At 48.4% G+C, this 20,313-nt stretch overlaps 1 non-coding gene across 1 annotated transcript; it reads left to right on the forward strand.

Annotated features, from left to right (window-relative positions):
* Positions 1–18,175: 18,175 nt before the first annotated feature.
* LOC149574596 (18S ribosomal RNA) lies at positions 18,176–19,986 on the forward strand. The gene has a single exon (XR_016360663.1). It is a non-coding gene; the product is annotated as an 18S ribosomal RNA (ribosomal RNA).
* Positions 19,987–20,313: the final 327 nt, after the last annotated feature.

The raw sequence follows: 20,313 nt of genomic DNA on the forward strand, positions 1-20,313 counted from the left end.
GTAGCCCACCGAGTACTCTCACCAAGTCTACTCTTTAAGTTAGTTCATCAAGTCACCTTGCCAGGTCGGCCCACCAAGTACTCTCACCAAGTCGACTCTTTAAGTTTGTTCATCAAGTCACCCTGCCAGGTCAGCCCACCAAGTCGAATCTTTAAGTTCGTAAAATGGGTACCCGAGCCATTCTACTTGAGTCATAATTCTCAAATCGGGTAGCTTTCGATATAAAATGTTCGTCGAGCCATTCTAGTCGGTCTCCAAAAATTGATCAATTTACCCCCTTGACTGATGCAATCAAATCGCCTAACCAATGCCAATCTTTGTCTCTGTTGACAACCTCATGAAAAATGGGGTCGTGGATGGCTATTCGGTCACATTTTTCATTGAATTGGGTTTTAAGGTACTTGTGCACTGAATGTACATTTCTGATGTAGAGTAAGGCTTGCACTAATGGCTTATATAGGGGAGGTAGTGTGCTTGAAAAATGGTGGGCGAGCCAGCCTGGCCGAGCCGATCTGGGCGAGCTATGCTGGCCGAGCCGATTTGGGCGAGCTGTTCTGGCCGAGCCATGCGGGCCGAGCCGATCTGGGCGAGCCATGCTGGCCGACCCAATCTAGCCGAGCCGTTCTGGCCGAGCCATGCTGGCCGAGCTGATCTGGGTGAGCCATGCTGGCCGAGGTCCAAAAATGGTGTCGTGGATGGCTGTTTGGTCACATTTTTCATTGAATTGGGTTTTAAGGTACTTGTGCACTGAATGTACATTTCTGATGTAGAGTAAGGCTTGCACTAATAGCTTATATAGGGGAGGTAGTGTGCTTGAAAAATGGTGGGTGAGCCAGCCTGGCCGAGCCGATCTGGGCGAGCCATGCTGGTCGAGCCAATCTGGGCGAGCCGTTCTGGCCGAGCCATGCTGGCCGAGCCGATCTGGGCGAGCCATGCTAGCCGAGCCGATCTGGGCGAGCTCCAAAAATGGTGTCGTGGATGGCTGTTTGGTCACATTTTTCATTGAATTGGGTTTTAAGGTACTTGTGCACTGAATGTACATTTTTGATGTAGAGTAAGGCTTGCACTAATAGCTTATATAGGGGAGGTAGTGTGCTTGAAAAATGGTGGGCGAGCCATCTTGGCAGAGCCGATCTGGGTGAGCCACGCTGGCCGAGCCGTTCTGGCCAAGCCGATCTGGGCGAGCCATGCTGGCTGACCTGATCTGGCCGAGCTCCAAAAATAGTGTCGTGGATGGCTATTTGGTCACATTTTTCATTGAATTGGATTTATAAGGGAGTTGTCCGTGCTATCGCAGATTTCTAATGCAGAGCGAGCCTCGCACTAATAGCTTATATAGGAGAGGTTGTTGCCGCGAGCCTCTCCCATGCCCCTTTCATTGATTCAACATTGGTGTCTAGGCGGATCAGATTATTGGGTTTTCAAATGGTGTATGCTGATGTTGAATCAATGAAAGGGGCATGAAGCAATCTCGGTGCTTTTCCTTGGCTCTCCTTTAGATCATGTTTTCCAATGACTCAATTTTGGAAAAGGTGAGGCAGCAGTTGCCGATCCATGGCGTGTCTTTTTGGTGATTTTAAAACCTGATCTAAACGTGAACCCTTGTCTAGCACTCTGGCGTTGCTTGGTATAATGGCAATTTGCTATTATGGGTGCTCGGTGCTCTAGCAATTTGTCATGGTGTACTTATCGCAGCTACATGGGAGCTTTAATATTGAAAGCTCTCAGTGAAAAATGGTGGCCGAGCCATGCTGGCCGACCCGATCTGGGTGAGCCATGCTGGCCGACCTGATCTGGCTTAGCCATTTTCGTTGACCTGATCTGGCTCTTCTTTCTCACTCCATCAGCACAAATTTGGGAGTTTTTTGACAGCGGTTGTCGTTCCAATGTGTTATTGCAGTGATCTGGAGAGCGATGCTAAGGGCGGGAGCTTGCGTCTAGCATTTGGGGATGTTTGTGCAAGCGAGCAGTGGAGCTTCTCTTATTGAAACCTCTCCGTGGCCTTTGAATATAGACCCAGTGCCGACGATATCGATGGATACGGGCCTTGGATTCTAAATTTGTTCAGCTAACATTGGTTTTTGTGAGAGTAGGGTACAAAAGCACTTCCCGATTGCTACACGGGAGCTCCCTAAGATCGCCTCTTTGCCAACTCGATCGGCACAACATTGGGAATGGTTCGACAGTGGTTGTCGTTCCAATGTGTCATCGGGATGTCTTAGAATGCAGCCTTTCAAGGGCAAGCTCGCATCTAGCGATTGGATTTTGTATCATCACAAGTGAATGGGGAGATCTCTATGTGAACGGTGGCATGGTGATTGCAAGAGAAAATTGACTTAGTAGTCGGAGCATTGGCCTCGGGCCATTGTGACGGCCTTGCAATTTCTCTATAATTGCAACCTATGTTTGCGCAGTAGCATAGTTTGCATGTAAGATTGGCCTTTGTTCTTGACAGTTCCAAGTACTCTCACCAAGTCACCAAGTCACCATGCTGGCCGATCCGATTTGGGCAAGCCATGTTGGCCGAGCCGTTCTGGGCGAGTTCCAAAAACGATGTTGTGGATGGCTGTTTGGTCACATTTTTCATTGAATTGGATTTTTAAGGGAGTTGTCCGTGCTATCGCAGATTTCTAATGCAGAGCGAGCCTCGCACTAATAGCTTATATAGGAGAGGTTGTTGCCGCGAGCCTCTCCCATGCCCCTTTCATTGATTCAACATTGGTGTCTAGGCGGATCGGATTTTTGGGTTTTCAAATGGTGTATGCTGATGTTGAATCAGTGAAAGGGGCATGAAGCGATCTCGGTGCTTTTCCTCGGCTCTCCTTTAGATCATGTTTTCTGATGACTCAATTTTGGGAAAGGTGAGGCAATGGTTGCCGATCCATGGCGTGTCTTTTTGGTGATTTTAAAACATGATCTAAACGTGAACCCTTGTCTAGCACTCCAGCGTCGCTTGGTATAATGGCAATTTGCTATGGGTGCTCAGCGCTCTAGCAATTTGTCATGGTGTACTTATCGCAGCTACATGGGAGCTTTAATATCGAAAGCTCTCGGCGAAAAATGGTGTCCGAGCCATGCTGGCCGACCCGATCTGGCATAGCCGCTTTTGTCGACCCGATCTGGCTCTTCTTTCTCGCTCCATCAGCACAAATTTGGGAGTTGTTCGATAGTTGTTGTCATTCCAATGTGTCATTGCGGTGATCTAGAGAGCGATGCTAAGGGCGGGAGCTTGCGTCTAGCATTTGGGGATGTTTGTGCAAGCGAGCAGTGGAGCTTCTCTTATCGAAACCTCTCCGTGGCCTTTGAGTATAGACCCAGTGTCGACGATATCGATGGATACGAGCCTTGGATTCTAAATTTGTTCAGCTAGCATTGGTTTTTGTGAGAGAAGGGTACAAAAGCACTTCTCGATTGCTACACGGGAGCTCCCTAAGATCACCTTTGTGCCAACTCGATCGGCACAACATTGGGAATGGTTTGATAGCGGTTGTCATTCCAATGTGTCATCGGGATGTCTTGGAACGCGGCCTTTCAAGGGCGAGCTCGCGTCTAGCACTTGGATTGTGCATCATCACAAGTAAATGGGGAGATCTCTTTGTGAACGGCGGCATGGCAATTGCAAGAGAAAATTGACTTAGTAGTCAGAGCATTGGCCTCGGGCCATTGTGACGGCCTTGCAATTTCTCTATAATTGCAACCTATGTTCGCGCAGCAGCAGAGTTTGCATGTAAGATTGGCCTTTGTTCTTGACAGTTCCAGGTACTCTCACCAAGTCACCAAGTCACCATGCTGGCCGAGCTGATCTGGGCAAGCCATGCTGGCCGAGCTGTTCTGGGCGAGCCATGCTGGCTGAGCCGTTCTAGGCAAGCTCCAAAAACGGTGTCGTGGATGGCTGTTTGGTCACATTTTTCATTGAATTGGATTTTTAAGGGAGTTGTCTATTCTATCGCAGATTTCTAATGCAGAGCGAGCCTCGCACTAATAGCTTATATAGGAGAGGTTGTTTCCGCGAGCCTCTCCCATGCCCCTTTCATTGATTCAACATTGGTGTCTAGGCGGATCGGATTGTTGGGTTTTCAAACGGTGTATGCTGATGTTGAATCAATGAAAGGGGCATGAAGCGATCTCAGTGCTTTTCTTCGACTCTCCTTTAGATCATGTTTTTCGATGACTCAATTTTGGAAAAGGTGAGGCAACGGTTGCCGATCCATGGCGTGTCTTTTCAATGATTTTAAAACTTGATCTAAATGCGAGCCCTTGTCTAGCACTCCGGCGTTGCTTGGTATAATGGCAATTTGCTATGGGTGCTCGACGCTCTAGCAATTTGTCATGGTATACTTATCGCGGCTACATGGGAGCTTTAATATTGAAAGCTCTCGACGAAAAATGGTGGCCAAGCCATGCTGGCTGACCTGATCTGGCTTAGCCATTTTCGTCGACCTGATCTGGCTCTTGTTTCTCTCACTCCATCGGCACAAATTTGGGAGTTGTTCAACAGCGATTGTCATTCCAATGTGTCATTGCGGTGATCTGGAGAGCGATGCTAAGGGCGGGAGCTTGCGTCTAGCATTTGGGGATGTTTGTGCAAGCGAGCAGTGGAGCTTCTCTTATCGGAACCTCTCCGTGGCCTTTGAATATAGACCCAGTACCGACGATATCAACCCAATAGAATTGGTGCTGGTGTTCGAGAAAGACACGTTATTCAGATTTGGAATATTGGCACCAGTATCATTTCTATTGGGAGGGCCGTGAAGCCATCCCGATTTTTCTATGCAAGGGCTCTCTCCCTAGAGTCGTTCTCTTGGCAACAACTTCCTGGGCAGCGATTTGAAGGGCGAGCCATCGTCTAGCAGTTGGGCTGTGCATCACGGGTGACAAGCGAGCCTTTGTAATCAGAAGCTCCCCGTGACCATTCGATGAGAAGAGCCATTTCTTGTGTGAGCAAGGACGAATGTAGCCTTGGATTCCAAATGAAATTAACAACATCGGATCTATATATAAGAGCGGAATGAAGCAGCAATCCGTTTGCTATGCGCAACTCCCCAAAGTTGCTCATCTTTCTCACTCCATTAGCACAAATTTGAGGGTTGTTCGACAACAGTTGTCATTCCAATGTGTCATTGCGGCAATCTGGAGAGTGATGCTAAGGGCGGGAGCTTGTGTCTAGTATTTGGGATGTTTGTACAAGCAAGCAGGGGAGCTTCTCTTATCGAAACCTCTCTGTGGCCTTTGAATATATAGACCCAGTGCCGACGATATCGATGGATACGAGCCTTGGATTCTAAATTTGTTCATAGCTAACATATTGGTTTTTGTGAGAGATGGGTACAAAAGCACATCCCGATTGCTACGCGGGAGCTCCCTAAGGTCGCCTTTGTGCCAACTCGATCGGCACAACATTGGGAATGGTTCGACAGCGATTGTCATTCCAATGTGTCATCGGGGGATGTCTTGGAAAGTGGCCTTTGAAGGGCGAGCTTGCATCTAGCACTTGGATTGTGCGTCGCGTCACAAGTGAATGGGGAGATCTCTCTGTGAACGGCGGCATGGTGATTGCAAGAGAAAATTGACTTATTCAGAGCATTGGCCTCGGGCCACTATGATGGCCTTGCAATTTCTCTTTAATTGAAACCTATGTTTGCGCAGTAGCAGAGTTTGCAAGTAAGATGGGCCTTGTTCTTGAGAGTTCCAGGAGATGACCTCCGGAACTTTTGGATTGGGCCCCTTCAAGGTGAAATTAATCTAGTTGATTGAATGAGCTCGATGACCATTTCAGTCTATTGGCTCCATGAATTCACATCTCCTAACCGATGACAATCTTTTTCTCCTTAGACGACCTCATAAAAAATTGGGTCATGGATGGCTGTTTGGTCAGAATTTTCAACGATTTGGATTATTAAGGCGGATGTCGGTGTGTTCGCTAATTTCTAATGCAGAGCGAGCCTCGCACTAATAGCTTATATAGGAGAGGTTGTTGCCGCAAGCCTCTCCTGTGCCCCTCTCATTGATTCAACGTCGGTGTCAAGGTGGATGGAAATGTCAGATTTTGAAACGGTGGACACCGACGTTGAATCAATTGGAGGGGCATGAAGCCCACCTTCGAGGTGCTATTCCTCGACTCTCCTTTAGATCATGTTTTCTTGTCACTCAGTCGGCGCAATTTCAGAAAAAGGTTTGGCAGCGGTTGCCAGCCCTCACCGCGTCTACTTGGTGATTTTAAAACTTGATCTAAAATGGGAGCCCTCGTCTAGCACCTCCGTCCGGTGTTGCTCGGGTATTGCATGAATTTTTGCTATCGACGCGAATCCCCCAACGAATGCCTATGCTTGGACCCTCTCTTAGATCACCTTCTTCGATCACTCGACCGACGCAATTACGGAAGAGACTTGGCAATGGTTGCCATTCTACAGCGCGTCTGTTCCGCGATTTCGAAGTTGATCTTAATGGCGAGCCCTTGTCTCTAGCCATGAGGTGGGGTGCTTGGCGCTCTAGCAAATATTTTTTGCGTGCCTATCGTGGCTACAATGGGAGGCTTTGATAACAAAAGCTCTCGGTGACCCTCCCCAATAGAATCGATGCTGGTGTTCGAGAAAGACACGTTATTCGGCTTTGGAATATTGGCACCAGCATCGTTTCTATTGGAAAGGCCGTGAAGCCATCCCAATTTTTCTATGCGAGTGCTCTCTCCCCAGAGTGGTTCTCTTTGCAACAACTTCTTTGGCACAAAATTTTTGGAATGGTTTGGCAGAAGTTGTCATTCCCAATGGTGCCATTGTGGTGGTTGCCTGGGCAGTGATCTGAAGGGTGAGCCGTCGTCTAGCAGTTGGGCTGTGCATCACGAGTGACAATGGAGCCTTTGTAATCGGAAGCTCCCCATGGCCATTCGATGAGAGGAGCCATTGCTTGTGTGAGCAAGGACGAATGCAGCCTCAGATTCCAAACGAAATCAATGACATCGAATTTGTATATAAGAGCGGAATGAAGCAGCACAGCCCGTGTGCTATGCGCGGCTCCCCAAAGTTGCTCTTCTTTCTCACTCCATCGGCACAAATTTGGGAGTTGTTCGACAGTGGTTGTCATTCCAATGTGTCATTGCGGCGATCTAGAGAGCAATGCTAAGGGCAGGAGCTTGTGTCTAGCATTTGGGATGTTTGTGCGGGCGAGCAAGGGAGCTTCTCTTATCGAAACCTCTCCATGGCCTTTGAATATATAGTCCCAGTGCCGACGATATCGATGGATATGAGCCCTGGATTCTAAATTTGTTCACAGCTAACATTGGTTTTTGTGAGAGATGGGTACGAAAGCACATCCCAATTTCTACGCGGGAGCTCCCTAAGGTCGCCTCTATGCCAACTCGATCGGCACAACATTGGGAATGGTTCGACAACGGTTGTCGTTCAATTGTGTCATCGGGGGATGTCTTGGAAAGTGGTCTTTCTTTCAAGGGCGAGCTCGCGTCTAGCACTTGGATTGTGTGTCGCATCACAAGTGAATGGGGAGATCTCTTTGTGAACGGTGGCATGGTGATTGCAAGAGAAAATTGACTTAGTCGAAGCATTGGCCTCGGGCCATTGTGACGGCCTCTCAATTTCTTTTTAATTGCAACCTATGTTTGCGCAGTAGCAGAGTTTGCATGTAATATGGGCCTTGTTCTCAAGAGTTCCAGGAGATGACCTCTGAAACTTTTGGATTGGGCCCCCTTCAAGGTGAAATTCATCCAGTTGATCGGATGAGCTCGATGACCATTTCAGTCCCTTGGCTCCATGAACTCGTATCTCCTAACCGATGACAATCTTTTGCTCCTCTGCCGACCTCATAAAAAATTGGGTTGTGAATGGCTGTTTGGTCAAAATTTCAAAGGATTTGGATTTTAAAGGTAGTTTTCGGTGTGTTCGCTAATTTCTAGTGCAGAGTGAGCCTCGCACTAATAGCTTATATAGGAGAGGTGGTTGCCGCGAGCCTCTCCCTTGCCCCTCTCATTGATTCAATGCTGGTGTCAAGGCGGATGTATATGTCGGTTTTTGAAATGGTGGACGCCGACATTGAATCAATTAGAGGGGCATGAAGCCCACCCTCGATGTGCTATTCCTCGACTCTCCTTTAGATCATGTTTTCTTGTCACTCAGCTGGCGCAATTTCAGAAAAAGGTTTGGCAGCGGTTGCCAGCCCTCACCGCATCTACTCGGTGATTTTGAAACTCGATCTAAAATGGGAGCCCTCATCTAGAACCTCCGTCCGGTGTTGCTTGGGTATTGCATAAATTTATGCCATCAGCACGAATCCCCCAATGAATGCCTACGCTTGGACCCTCTCTTAGATCACCTTCTTCGATCACTCGACCGATACAACTACAGAAGAGACTTGGCAGCGGTTGCCATTCTACACCGCGTCTATTCTGTGATTTCGAAGTTGATCTAATGGCGAGCCATTTTGTATAGCCATGAGGTGGGTGCTTGGCACTCTAGCAAAAATTTTTACGTGCCTATCACGCTACAATGGGAGAGGTGGTTGCCGCAAGCCTCTCCCGTGCCCCCATCATTGATTCAAATATGTCAGATTTTGAAATGGTGGACGTCAACGTTGAATCAATTAGAGGGTCATGAAGCCCACCCTCGAGGGTGCTATTCCTAGACTCTCCTTTAGATCATGTTTTCTTGTCACTCAGCTGGCGCAATTTTGGAAAAAGGTTTGGCAGCGGTTGCCAGCCCTCATCGCGTCTACTTGGTGATTTTAAGACTTGATCTAAAACGGGAGCCCCCATCTGGCACACCTCCATCCGGTGTTGCTCGGGTATTGCATAAATTTTTTCCATCGGCACGAATCCCCCAATGAATGCCTACGCTTGGACCCTCCCTTAGATCACCTTCTTCGATCACTCGACCGATGCAATTACGAAAGAGACTTGGCTGCGGTTGCCATTCTACACCGCGTCTGTTCTACGATTTCGAAGTTGATCTAATGGCGAGCCCTTGTCTATAGCCATGAGGTGGGTGCTTAGCACTCTAGCAAAAAAAATTTTGCATGCCTATCGTGGCTACAATGGGAGAGGTGGTTGCCGCGAGCCTCTCACATGCCCCCCTCATTGATTCAACGCTGCTGTCAGGGCGGATGGATATGTCAAATTTTGAAATGGTGGACACCGACGTTGAATCAATTAGAGGGGCATGAAGCCCACCCTCGAGGGTGCTATTCGTGGACTCTCCTTTAGATCATGTTTTCTTGTGACTCAGCTGGCACAATTTCGAAAAAAGGTTTGGCAGCGGTTGCCAGCGCTCACCGCGTCTACTTGGTGATTTTAAGACTTGATCTAAAACGGGAGCCCTCGTCTAGCACCTCCGTCTGGTGTTGTTCGGGTATTGCATAAATTTTTGCCATCGGTGCAAATCCCCCAAAAAATGCATACGCTTGGACCGTCTCTTAGATCACCTTATTTGATCGCTAGTCAAATGCAATTACGGAAGAGACTTGGCAGCGGTTTCCATTCTACACCGCGTCTATTCTACGATTGCGAAGTTGATCTAATGGCGAGCCGTTGTCTATAACCATGAGGTGGGTGCTTGGCGCTCTAGAAAAAAAAATTTTGTATGCCTATCGTGTCTACAAAGGGAGAGGTGGTTGCCACAAGCCTCTCCCGTGCCCCCCTCATTGATTCAATGCCGCTGTCAAGGTAGATGGATATGTCGGATTTTGAAATGGTGGACGCCAACGTTGAATCAATTAGAGGGGCATGAAGCCCACCCTCGAGGGTGCTATTCCTGGACTCTCCTTTAGATCATGTTTTCTTGTCACTCAGCTGGCGCAATTTCAGAAAAAGGTTTGGTAGTGGTTGCCAGCCCTCACCGCGTCTACTTGGTGATTTTAAGACTTGATCTAAAACGGGAGCCCTCGTCTAGCACCTCCATCCGGTTTTGCTCAGGTATTGCATAAATTTTTGCTATCGGCGCGAATCCCCCAACAAATGCCCTACCCTTGGACCCTCTCTTAGATCACCTTCTTCGATCACTCAACCGACACAATTACGGAAGAGACTTGGTAGCGGTTGCCCTTCTACAGCATGTCTGTTTCGCGATTTTGAAGTTGATCTAATGGCGAGCCCTTGTTTAGCCATGACGTGGGTGCTTGGGGCTCTAGCAATTTTTTGCATGCGTATTGCGGCAACAATGGGAAAGGTGGTTTCCATGAGCCTCTCCCGTGCCCCCCTCATTGATTGAACGCCGGTGTCAGGGCGGATGGATATGTCAGATTTTGAAACGGTGGATGCCGACGTTGAATCAATTAAAGGGGCATGAGGCCCACCCTCGAGGTGCTATTCCTGGACTCTCCTTTAGATCTTGTTTTGTTGTCAGTGCTAGTGTTCACGAAAGACACGTTATTCGGATTTGGAGTACTGGCACCAGCATCGTTTCTATTGGGAGGTTCGTGAAGCCATCCCGATTTTGCTATGTGAGGGCTCTCTCCCCAGAGTCGTTCTCTATGCAACAACTTCTTTGGCACAAAATTTTCAGAATGGTTCAGCAGCGGTTGTCATTCCAATGGTGCCATTGTGGTGGTTGCCTGGGAAGCTATCTGAAGGGTGAGCCGTCGTCTAGCAGTTGGGCTGCGCATCATGAGTGACAAGGGAGCCTATGTTATCGGAAGCTCCCTGTGGCCATTCAATTAGAAGAGCCATTGCTTGTGTGAGCAAGGACGAATGCAGCCTTTGATTCCAAATGAAATCAATGATGTCAGATCTATATAAGAGCAGAATGAAGCAGCAGTAGCCCGTTTGCTATGCGCGGCTCCCCAAAGTTGCTCTTCTTTCTCACTCCATTGCCACAATTTCGGGAGTTGTTCGGCAGCGGTTTTCATTCCAATGCGTCATTGCAGTGATCTAGAGAGCGATGCTCTAAGGGCGGGAGCTTGTGTCTAGAATTTGGGATGTTTGTGCGAGTGAGCAGGGGAGCTTCTCTTATCGGAACCTCTCTGTGGCCTTTGTATATAGACCCAGTGGCGACGATATCGATGGATGCGAGCCCTTGGATTCAAAATTTCTTCACAGCTAACATTGGTTTTTGTGAGAGATGGGCATGAAAGCACATCCTGATTGCTACGCGGGAGCTCCCTAAGGTTGCCTCTGTGCCAACTCGATCAGCATAACATTGGGAATGGTTCGACAGCAGTTGTCGTTCCAATGTGTCATCGGGGGATGTCTTGGAAAGTGGTCTTTCTTTCAAGGGCGAGCTCGCGTCTAGCACTTGGATTGTGCATCGCATCACAAGTGAATGGGGAGATCTCTCTGTGAACGGTAGCATGGTGATTGCAAGAGAAAATTGACTTAGTTGGAGCATTGGCCTCGAGCCATTGTGACGGCCTCGCAATTTCTCTTTAATTGCAACCTATGTTTGCGTAGTAGCAGAGTTTGCATGTAAGATGAGCCTTGTTCTCAAGAGTTCCAGGAGATGACCTCCGAAACTTTTGGATTGGGCCCCCTTCAAGGTGAAATTTATCCATTTGATCGGATGAGCTCGATGAACATTTCAATCCCTTGGCTCCATGAACTCACAAAAAATTGGCTCCATGACAATCTTTTGCTCCTCTGCCGACCTCATAAAAAATTGGGTCGTGAATGGCTGTTTGGTCAGAATTTTCAAGGATTTGGATTTTTAAGGCAGTTGTCAGTGTGTTCACGAATTTTTAATGGAGAGCGAGCCTCACACTAATAGCTTATATAGGAGAGGTGGTTGCCGCGAGCCTCTCCCATGCCCCTCTCATTGATTCAATGCCGGTGTCAAGGCGAATGGATATGTCAGATTTTGAAATGATGGACGCTGACGTTGAATCAATTAGAGGGGCATGAAGCCCACCCTCGATGTGCTATTCCTTGACTCTCCTTTAGATCATGTTTTATTGTCACTCAGCTGGCGCAATTTTTGAAAAATGTTTGGCAGCGGTTGCCAGCCCTCACCGCGTCTACTCGGTGATTTTAAAACTCGATCTAAAACGGGAGCCCTCGTCTAGCACCTCCGTCTGGTGTTGCTTAAGTATTACATAAATTTATGCCATCAGCATGAATCCCCCAATGAATGCCTACGCTTGGACCCTCTCTTAGATCACCTTCTTCGATCACTCGGCCGACACAACTATGGAAGAGACTTGGCAGCGGTTGCCATTCTACACCGTGTCTGTTCTGCGATTTCGAAGTTGATCTAATGGCGAGCCCTTGTGTATAGCCATGAGGTGGGTGCTTGGCACTCTAGCAAAAAATTTTGCGTGCCTATCGCGGCTACAATGGGAGAGGTGGTTGCCGCGAGCCTCTCCCGTGCCCCCCTCATTGATTCAACACCACTGTCAGGGCAGATGGATATGTCAGATTTTGAAACGGTGGATGCCAATGTTGAATCAATTAGAGGGGCATGAAGCCCACCCTCGAGGGTTCTATTCCTGAACTCTCCTTTAGATCATGTTTTCTTGTCACTCAGCTGGCACAATTTTGGAAAAAGGTTTGGCAGTGGTTGCTAGCCCTCACCGCGTCTACTTGGTGATTTTAAGACTTGATCTAAAACGGGAGCCCTTGTCTAGCACCTCCGTCCAGTGTTGCTTGGGTATTGCATAAATTTATGCCATTGGAGCGAATCCCCCAATGAAGGCCTATGCTTGGACCCTCTCTTAGATCACCTTCTTCGATCACTCGACTGACGCAATTACGGAGGAGACTTGGCAGGGGTTGGCATTCTACACTGCGTCTGTTCTGTGATTTTGAAGTTGATCCTAATGGCGAGCCCTTGTCTATAGCCATGAGGTGGGTGCTTGGCGCTCTAGCAAAATTTTTTGCGTGCCTATCGTGGCTAAAATGGGAGAGGTGGTTGCTCTGAGCCTCTCCCATGCCCCCCTCATTGATTCAACGCCACTGTCAGGGCGGATGGATATGTCATATTTTGAAACGGTGGACACCGACGTTGAATCAATTAGAGGGGCATGAAGCCCACCCTCGAGGGTGCTATTCGTGGACTCTCCTTTAGATCATGTTTTCTTGTCACTCAGCTGGTGCAATTTCAGAAAAAGGTTTGGCAATGGTTGCCAGCCCTCACCGTGTCTACTTGGTGATTTTAAAGCTCGATCTAAAATGGGAGCCCTCGTCTAGCACCTCCATCTTGTGTTTCTCGGGTATTGCATAAATTTATGCCATCGGTGCAAATCCCCCAATGAATGCCTAACACTTGGACCCTCTCTTAGATCACCTTCTTTGATCACTCGACCGACGCAATTATGGAATAGACTTGGCAGCGGTTGCCATTCTACACCGCCTCTGTTCTGTGATTTTGAAGTTGATCTAATGGCGAGCCCTTGTCTCTAGCCATGAGGTGGGTGCTTGGTGCTGTAGAAAATTTTTTTGCATGCCCTATCGTGGCTACAATGGGAGAGGTGGTTGCCGCGAGCCTCTCCCGTGCCCCCCTCATTGATTCAATGCCACTGTCAGGGCGGATGGATATGTCAGATTTTGAAACGGTGGACGTCGACGTTGAATCAATTAGAGGGGCATGAAGCCCACCCTCGTGGGTGCTATACCTAGACTCTACTTTAGATCATGTTTTCTTGCCACTCAGATAGCGCAATTTTGGAAAATGGTTTGGCAGTGGTTGCCAGCCCTCATCGCGTCTACTTGGTGATTTTAAAACTTGATCTAAAATAGGAGCCCTCGTCTGGCACCTCCGTCCGGTGTTGCTCGAGTATTGCATAAATTTATGCTATCGGCGCGAATCCCCCAACGAATGCCTACGCTTGGACCCTCTCTTAGATCACCTTCTTCAATCACTCGACCGACGCAATTACAGAAGAGGCTTGGCAGTGGTTGCCATTCTACACCGCGTCTGTTCTGCGATTTCAAAGTTGATCTAATGGCGAGCCCTTGTCTATAGCCATGAGGTGGGTGCTTGGTGCTCTAGCAAAATTTTTTGCGTGCCTATCACGGCTACAATGGGAGAGGTGGTTTTCGCGAGCCTCTCCCGTGCCCCCCTCATTGATTCAATGCCACTATCAGGGCGGATGGATATGTCAGATTTTGAAATGGTGGACGTCGACGTTGAATCAATTAGAGGGGCATGAAGCCCACCCTCGTGGGTGCTATACCTGGACTCTCCTTTAGATCATGTTTTCTTGTCACTCAACTGGCACAATTTCGCAAAAAGGTTTGGCAGTGGTTGCCAACCCTCACCGCATCTACTTGGTGATTTTAAAACTTGATCTAAAACGAGAGCCCTCGTCTAGCACCTCCGTCCGGTGTTGCATAAATTTATGCGATCGGCGCGAATCCCCCAATGAATGCCTATGCATGGACCTCTCTTAGATCACCTTCTTCGATCACTCGACCAATGCAATTACGGAAGAGACTTGGCAGCGGTTTCCATTCTACACCATGTCTATTCTGCGATTTCAAAGTTGATCTAATGGCGAGCCCTTGTCTATAGCCATGAGGGTGGGTGCTTTGGCACTCTAGCAAGATTTTTATCGTGCCTATCATGGCTACAATGGGAGAGGTGGTTGCCGCGAGCCTCTCCCATGCCCCCCTCATTGATTCAATGCCGCTGTCAGGGCGGATGGATATGTCGAATTTTTAAACGGTGGACGCCGACGTTGAATCAATTAGAGGGGCATGAAGCCCACCCTCGAGGGTGCTATTCTTGGACTCTCCTTTAGATCATGTTTTCTTGTCACTCAGCTAGCTCAATTTTGGAAAAGGGTTTGGCAGCGGTTGCCAGCCCTCACCGCGTCTTCTTGGTGATTTTAAAACTCGATCTAAAATGGGAGCACTCGTCTAGCACCTCTGTCCGGTGTTGCTCGGGTATTGCATAAATTTATGCCATCGACGCAAATCCCCCAATGAATGCCTACGCTTGGACCCTCTCTTAGATCAACTTCTTCGATCACTCAACCGACGTAATTACGGAAGAGACTTGGCAACAGTTGCCATTCTATAGCGCGTCTGTTCTACAATTTTGAAGTTTTGATCTAATGGCGAGCCCTTGTCTCTAGCCATGAGGTGGGTGCTTGGCGCTCTAGCAAAATTTTTTGCGTGCCTATCGCGGCTTGCCTTTATAACAAAAGCTCTCGGTGACCCTCCCCAATAGAATTGGTGCTAGTGTTCGAGAAAGACAATCTATTCGAATTTTGAATATTGGCACCAGCATCGTTTCTATTGGAAGGGCTGTGAAGCCATCCTGATTTTGCTATGCGAGTGCTCTCTCCCCAGAGTTGTTCTCTTCGCAACAACTTCTTTGGCACAAAATTTTTGGAATGGTTTGATAGCGGTTGTCATTCCAATGGTGCCATTGTGGTGGTTTCCTGGGCAAGGATCTGAAGGGCGAGCCGTCGTCTAGCAGTTGGGCTGCGCATCACGAGTGACAAGGGAGCCTTTGTTATCGAAAGCTCCCCATGGCCATTCAATCAGAAGAGCCATTGCTCGTGTGAGCAAGGATGAATGCACCTTGGATTCCAAATGAAATCAGTGACACCGGATCTATATATAAGAGCAGAATGAAGGAGCAGCCCATTTACTATGCGCCTCTCCCCAAAGCTGCTCTTCTCTCTCACTCCATCGCCACAATTTTGGGAGTTGTTCGACAGTGGTTGTTGTTCCAATGTGTCATTGCAGTGATCTGGAGAGAGATGCTAAGGGCAGGGGCTTGTGTCTAGAATTTGGGATGTTTGTGCAAGCGAGCAGGGGGGGCTTCTCTTCTCGAAACCTCTCCGTGGCCTTTGTATATAGACCCAGTGCCCTGACGATATCGATGGATGCGAGGCCTTGGATTCCAAATTTGTTCACAGCTAACATTGGTCTTTGTGAGAGATGGGTACGAAAGCACATCCCGATTGCTACGCGGGAGCTCCCCAAGGTCGCCTCTGTGCCAACTCGACCGGCACAACATTGGGAATGGTTCGACAGTGGTTGTCATTCCAATGTGTCATCGAGGGATGTCTTGGAAAGTGGCCCTTTCAAGGGCGAGCTCGCATCTAGCACTTAGATTGTGCGTCGCATCACAAGTAAATGGGGAGATCTCTCTGTGAACGGCGGCATGGTGATTGCAAGAGAAAATTGACTTAGTCAGAGCATTGGCCTCAGGCCATTGTGACAGCCTTGCAATTTCTCTTTAATTGCAACCTGTGTTTGCGCAGTAGTAGAGTTTGCATGTAAGATGGGCCTTGTTCCTGACAGTTCCAGGAGGTGACCTCCGAAACTTTTGGATTGGGCCCCTTCAAGGTGAAATTCATCCAGTTGATCAGATGAAGCTCGATGTGCTTTAATCTATTCCGAGACAGTAATGATGGTCATTAATCTGTGGCGGTGAGTATATCCCATTCGGTAATCGCAATGGCAGAGCTGGTGGGAAGTACTTGTCGCTTTGTTTTGTTGGATATACCCTATATGTAGGTGTCTGCACGACTTGCAACACACTGCACATTTGGTGTTCGATTCTAAGATGCGCTTGTTTCTGAGTGTGCATGGAGTTGTATCTTTTACCCAAGGGCTCCGTCTCATTGGCACGTTCTATCATTGCATTTTTATCCTGCCCGGACGGCAAGAAGGAAAGAGATGGTTGCATGGGTGCATTGCTCGACGTCCCTAATTTCATCAAGGGTCCACTCTCCACCCTAAGTTTTTGCCGATTGGTAGAGCCTTGGGATTGAGAGGGGGGCCGGCGAAAGGTTTGGTTGCTGCATAATTTATTCGCTAGTGCATTCTTGATGCGTGCTCGCCTCTTCACTGTTTCATCCTACAGAAGTGCATGGCATTGTCATGACAGCCTTTGTGGTCCAGGCTAGTAGAAGTGTAGAGTATTACCCATAATTTTTGTTTGGATGCGGAAACTCTCCATGCCCTGTCCTGCCCTATGCGATCCGAACGGCTGCGGCTCATGGGTTCTGCGAGAGATACTCTTCTTCAGCTCCCCCCTAAAGAGAGCGTTCGGTGTTTGCATTGTGTGGACAAAAAGCCCAAGGCGTTTCATCTCTCTTTAGATGCAAAATGCTGGGAGGGCTTGTTGAAGTATGGCCGTTTGTAAGGGGTGCACCAAAAAGCGTGTAGGGGGCATATGCCTGGGAAATGGATGTCTCTGAGTGTCCTTACTCGGTCGCGTGTGCAGTGTACATCTTTGCATTATGACTCTGCTGCGAGCATTTGTGATTCGAGCATTTTGGGGGAATGGGTTTCGTACGAGATGTTCTTCTTAGGCTCCTGCAAACTAGAGCGCTCGTCTTTGCAATGCTCCGACAAGTGCAGGCCTAACGTGTTTGTCTAGGGGAAGATATCGCATGAATGCTTTTTGCCGAGATGTGGGTGCTTGCAGGTGGGTTTTCCTCGCGGTATAGTTCTTCGGTATGTGCATGTGCATGAGATTGAAGCTTGTCTGACAATGCTAGTGTGAGTGTTCACCCGTAGAAACTTTTTTGTACCTGTGCTGGCAGATCACGTGTCACAGGGAATGGTTAGCGAGGCTATGCTGGGAAAGGAGAAATTTTCCAGAAGTTAGACATGTCCGTGTATGCAGGCGGGCTCTCATCACCTATAAATGTGCAAAGGGGGTGTTATACATGATGCCCTTGAGTGGCCTTATAATTGAGGTGGTCACATGCACAGTGATGGCCGCACCAATCGCATAACCAGCCATGTTTTCAACTTGCACGACCCTTCACCCTTCAGCACGGCGGTCTCCGTTGGCACTTCGGCAACCATCTCTTCATCGTGGGAAAATGTTTGTTGCGATCGAGAAGGATTTTTTCTGTGCGGGTGCACCTCAATAGGCATGTAGGAGGCATATGCCTGGGAAATGGATGTCTCTGAGTGGCCTTACAATTGACATGGCTACATGCGTGGTGCATCTCGTACAGACTCGAGGCTTCTTTCCAAGTAGTGGCGACAGTGAGTTCGAGGGTAAAGGGTTCCGTACGGGATGTTCTTCCCAGGTGCCTGTGAATCGAGGCTCCCCGTTTGGCCCTCTTCGGTTGACGATGGGACACTTTCCTCTTGTGTGAAATCTTTGAGCGTTGCGAGTCCTGCATGTGCTGTGAACATCATTCTTGTTGCTTGTGCGGTGGATTATGTTTGGATGCATGACGGAGCGAATGCAAATTTTGGTTTCCCATTGCGGCGGGCATCCCTTGGTTGTAGCAGGCCTTGGGGGTCCCCCTCGTTGTTAGAAGCTACCTGGTCGATCCTGCCAATAGTCATATGCTTGTCTCAAAGATTAAGCCATGCATGTGTAAGTATGAACTATTTCAGACTGTGAAATTGCGGATGGCTCATTAAATCAGTTATAGTTTCTTTGATGGTACTTTGCTACTCGAATAACCATAGTAATTCTAGAGCTAATACATGCACCAAATCCTGACTCTCGGAAGGGATGCATTTATTAGATAAAAGGCCGGCACGGGCTCGCCTGCTATTTCGGTGATTCATGATAACTCGATGGATCGCACAGCCTTTGTGCTGGCAACGCTTCATTCAAATTTTTGCCCTATCAACTTTCGATGGTAAGATAGAGGCCTACCATGGTGGTGACAGGTGATGGAGAATTAGGGTTCAATTCTGGAGAGGGAGCCTAAGAAATGGCTACCACATCCAAGGAAGGCAATAGGCGCGCAAATTACCCAATCCTGACATGGGGAGGTAGTGACAATAAATAACATTATTGGGCTCATCGAGTCTGGTAATTGGAATGAGTACAATCTAAATCCCTTAACGAGGATCCATTAAAGGGCAAGTCTGGTGCCAGCAGCCGCGGTAATTCCAGCTCCAATAGCGTATATTTAAGTTGTTGTAGTTAAAAAGGTCGTAGTTGGACCTTAGGTCATCACGGTCGGTCTGCCTTTTGGGTGTGCACTGGCCCTCATGTCCCTTCTGCCGGCGGCATGTTCCTAGCCTTAATTGGCTGGGTCGGGGTTTCAGCGCCGTTACTTTGAAAAAATTAGAGTGCTCAAAGCAAGCCTACACTCTGAATACATTAGCATGGAATAACGCGATAGGAGTTTGGTCCTGTTCCGTTGGCCTTCGGGACCGGAGTAATGATTAATAGGGACTGTCGGGGGCATTCGTATTTCATTGTCAGAGGTGAAATTCTTGGATTTATGGAAGACGAACCACTGCGAAAGCATTTGCCAAGGATGTTTTCATTAATCAAGAACGAAAGTTGGGGGCTCGAAGATGATCAGATACCGTCCTAGTCTCGACCATAAATGATGCCGACCAGGGATCAGTGGATGTTGCTCTAAGGACTCCGCCAGCACCTTCTGAGAAATCAGAGTGCTTGGGTTCTGGGGGGAGTATGGTCGCAAGGCTGAAACTTAAAGGAATTGACAGAAGGGCACCACCAGGAGTGGAGCCTGCGGCTTAATTTGACTCAACACAGGGAAACTTACCAGGTCCAGACATAGTAAGGATTGACAGATTGAGAGCTCTTTCTTGATTCTATGGGTGGTGGTGCATAGCCATTCTTAGTTGGTGGAGCGATTTGTCTGGTTAATTCTGTTAATGAACGAGACCTCAGCCTGCTAACTAGCTACGCGGAGGTTCGCCTTCGTGGCCAGCTTCTTAGAGGGACTATGGCCTCTTAGGCCATGGAAGTTTGAGGCAATAACACGTCTGTGATGCCCTTAGATGTTTTGGGCCACACGCGCGCTACACTGATGCAACCAACGAGTTTCTCTCCCTGGCCCGAAAGGTTTGGGAAATCTTGCCAAATTGCATCGTGATGGGGATAGACCATTGCAATTATTGATCTTCAACGAGGAATTCCTAGTAAGCGCGAGTCATCAGCTCGCATTGACTACATCCCTACACTTTGTACACACCACTCGTCGCTCCTACCGATTGAATGATCTGGTGAAGTGTTTGGATCGCGGCGACAACAACGGTTCTTGTCGGCGATGTCGCGAGAAGTTCACTAAAACTTATCATTTAGAGGAAGGAGAAGTTGTAACAAGGTTACCGTAGGTGAACCTGTGGTAGGATCATTTTCGGTTTGAGACTTTGAATTGTGTAGGAGATGGAGCTGGCCTCCTCCCTGCCCCCAAAATCTCGGCGACGTGCAGACACTCAGCCCTGCAGTGATGTGCTGGACGGCCAAGCTACGGGTCCAGAGCTGTCGAGGTCGAGGGTCACATCGAATGCCCGTGATCGAAAGCATGGATTCCCCGCGGGGCGAAGAAGAGACTCGGATGCCATCTAGATTAGGATCGGTGCCTTCGAACGACGTTCGCATCGGAGTGAGAGGTATCTGCTCGGTTGTAGTTTAGAGGGGGTCTGGGCCTCATCCCCCGCTGCTGAGATTTCATGGTCCGATC

This window comes from Cupressus sempervirens, chromosome 2, assembly GCF_028749045.1.
Source record: "Cupressus sempervirens isolate cs-2001-9-10 chromosome 2, ASM2874904v1, whole genome shotgun sequence".
Classification (NCBI taxonomy): Eukaryota; Viridiplantae; Streptophyta; class Pinopsida; order Cupressales; family Cupressaceae; genus Cupressus; species Cupressus sempervirens.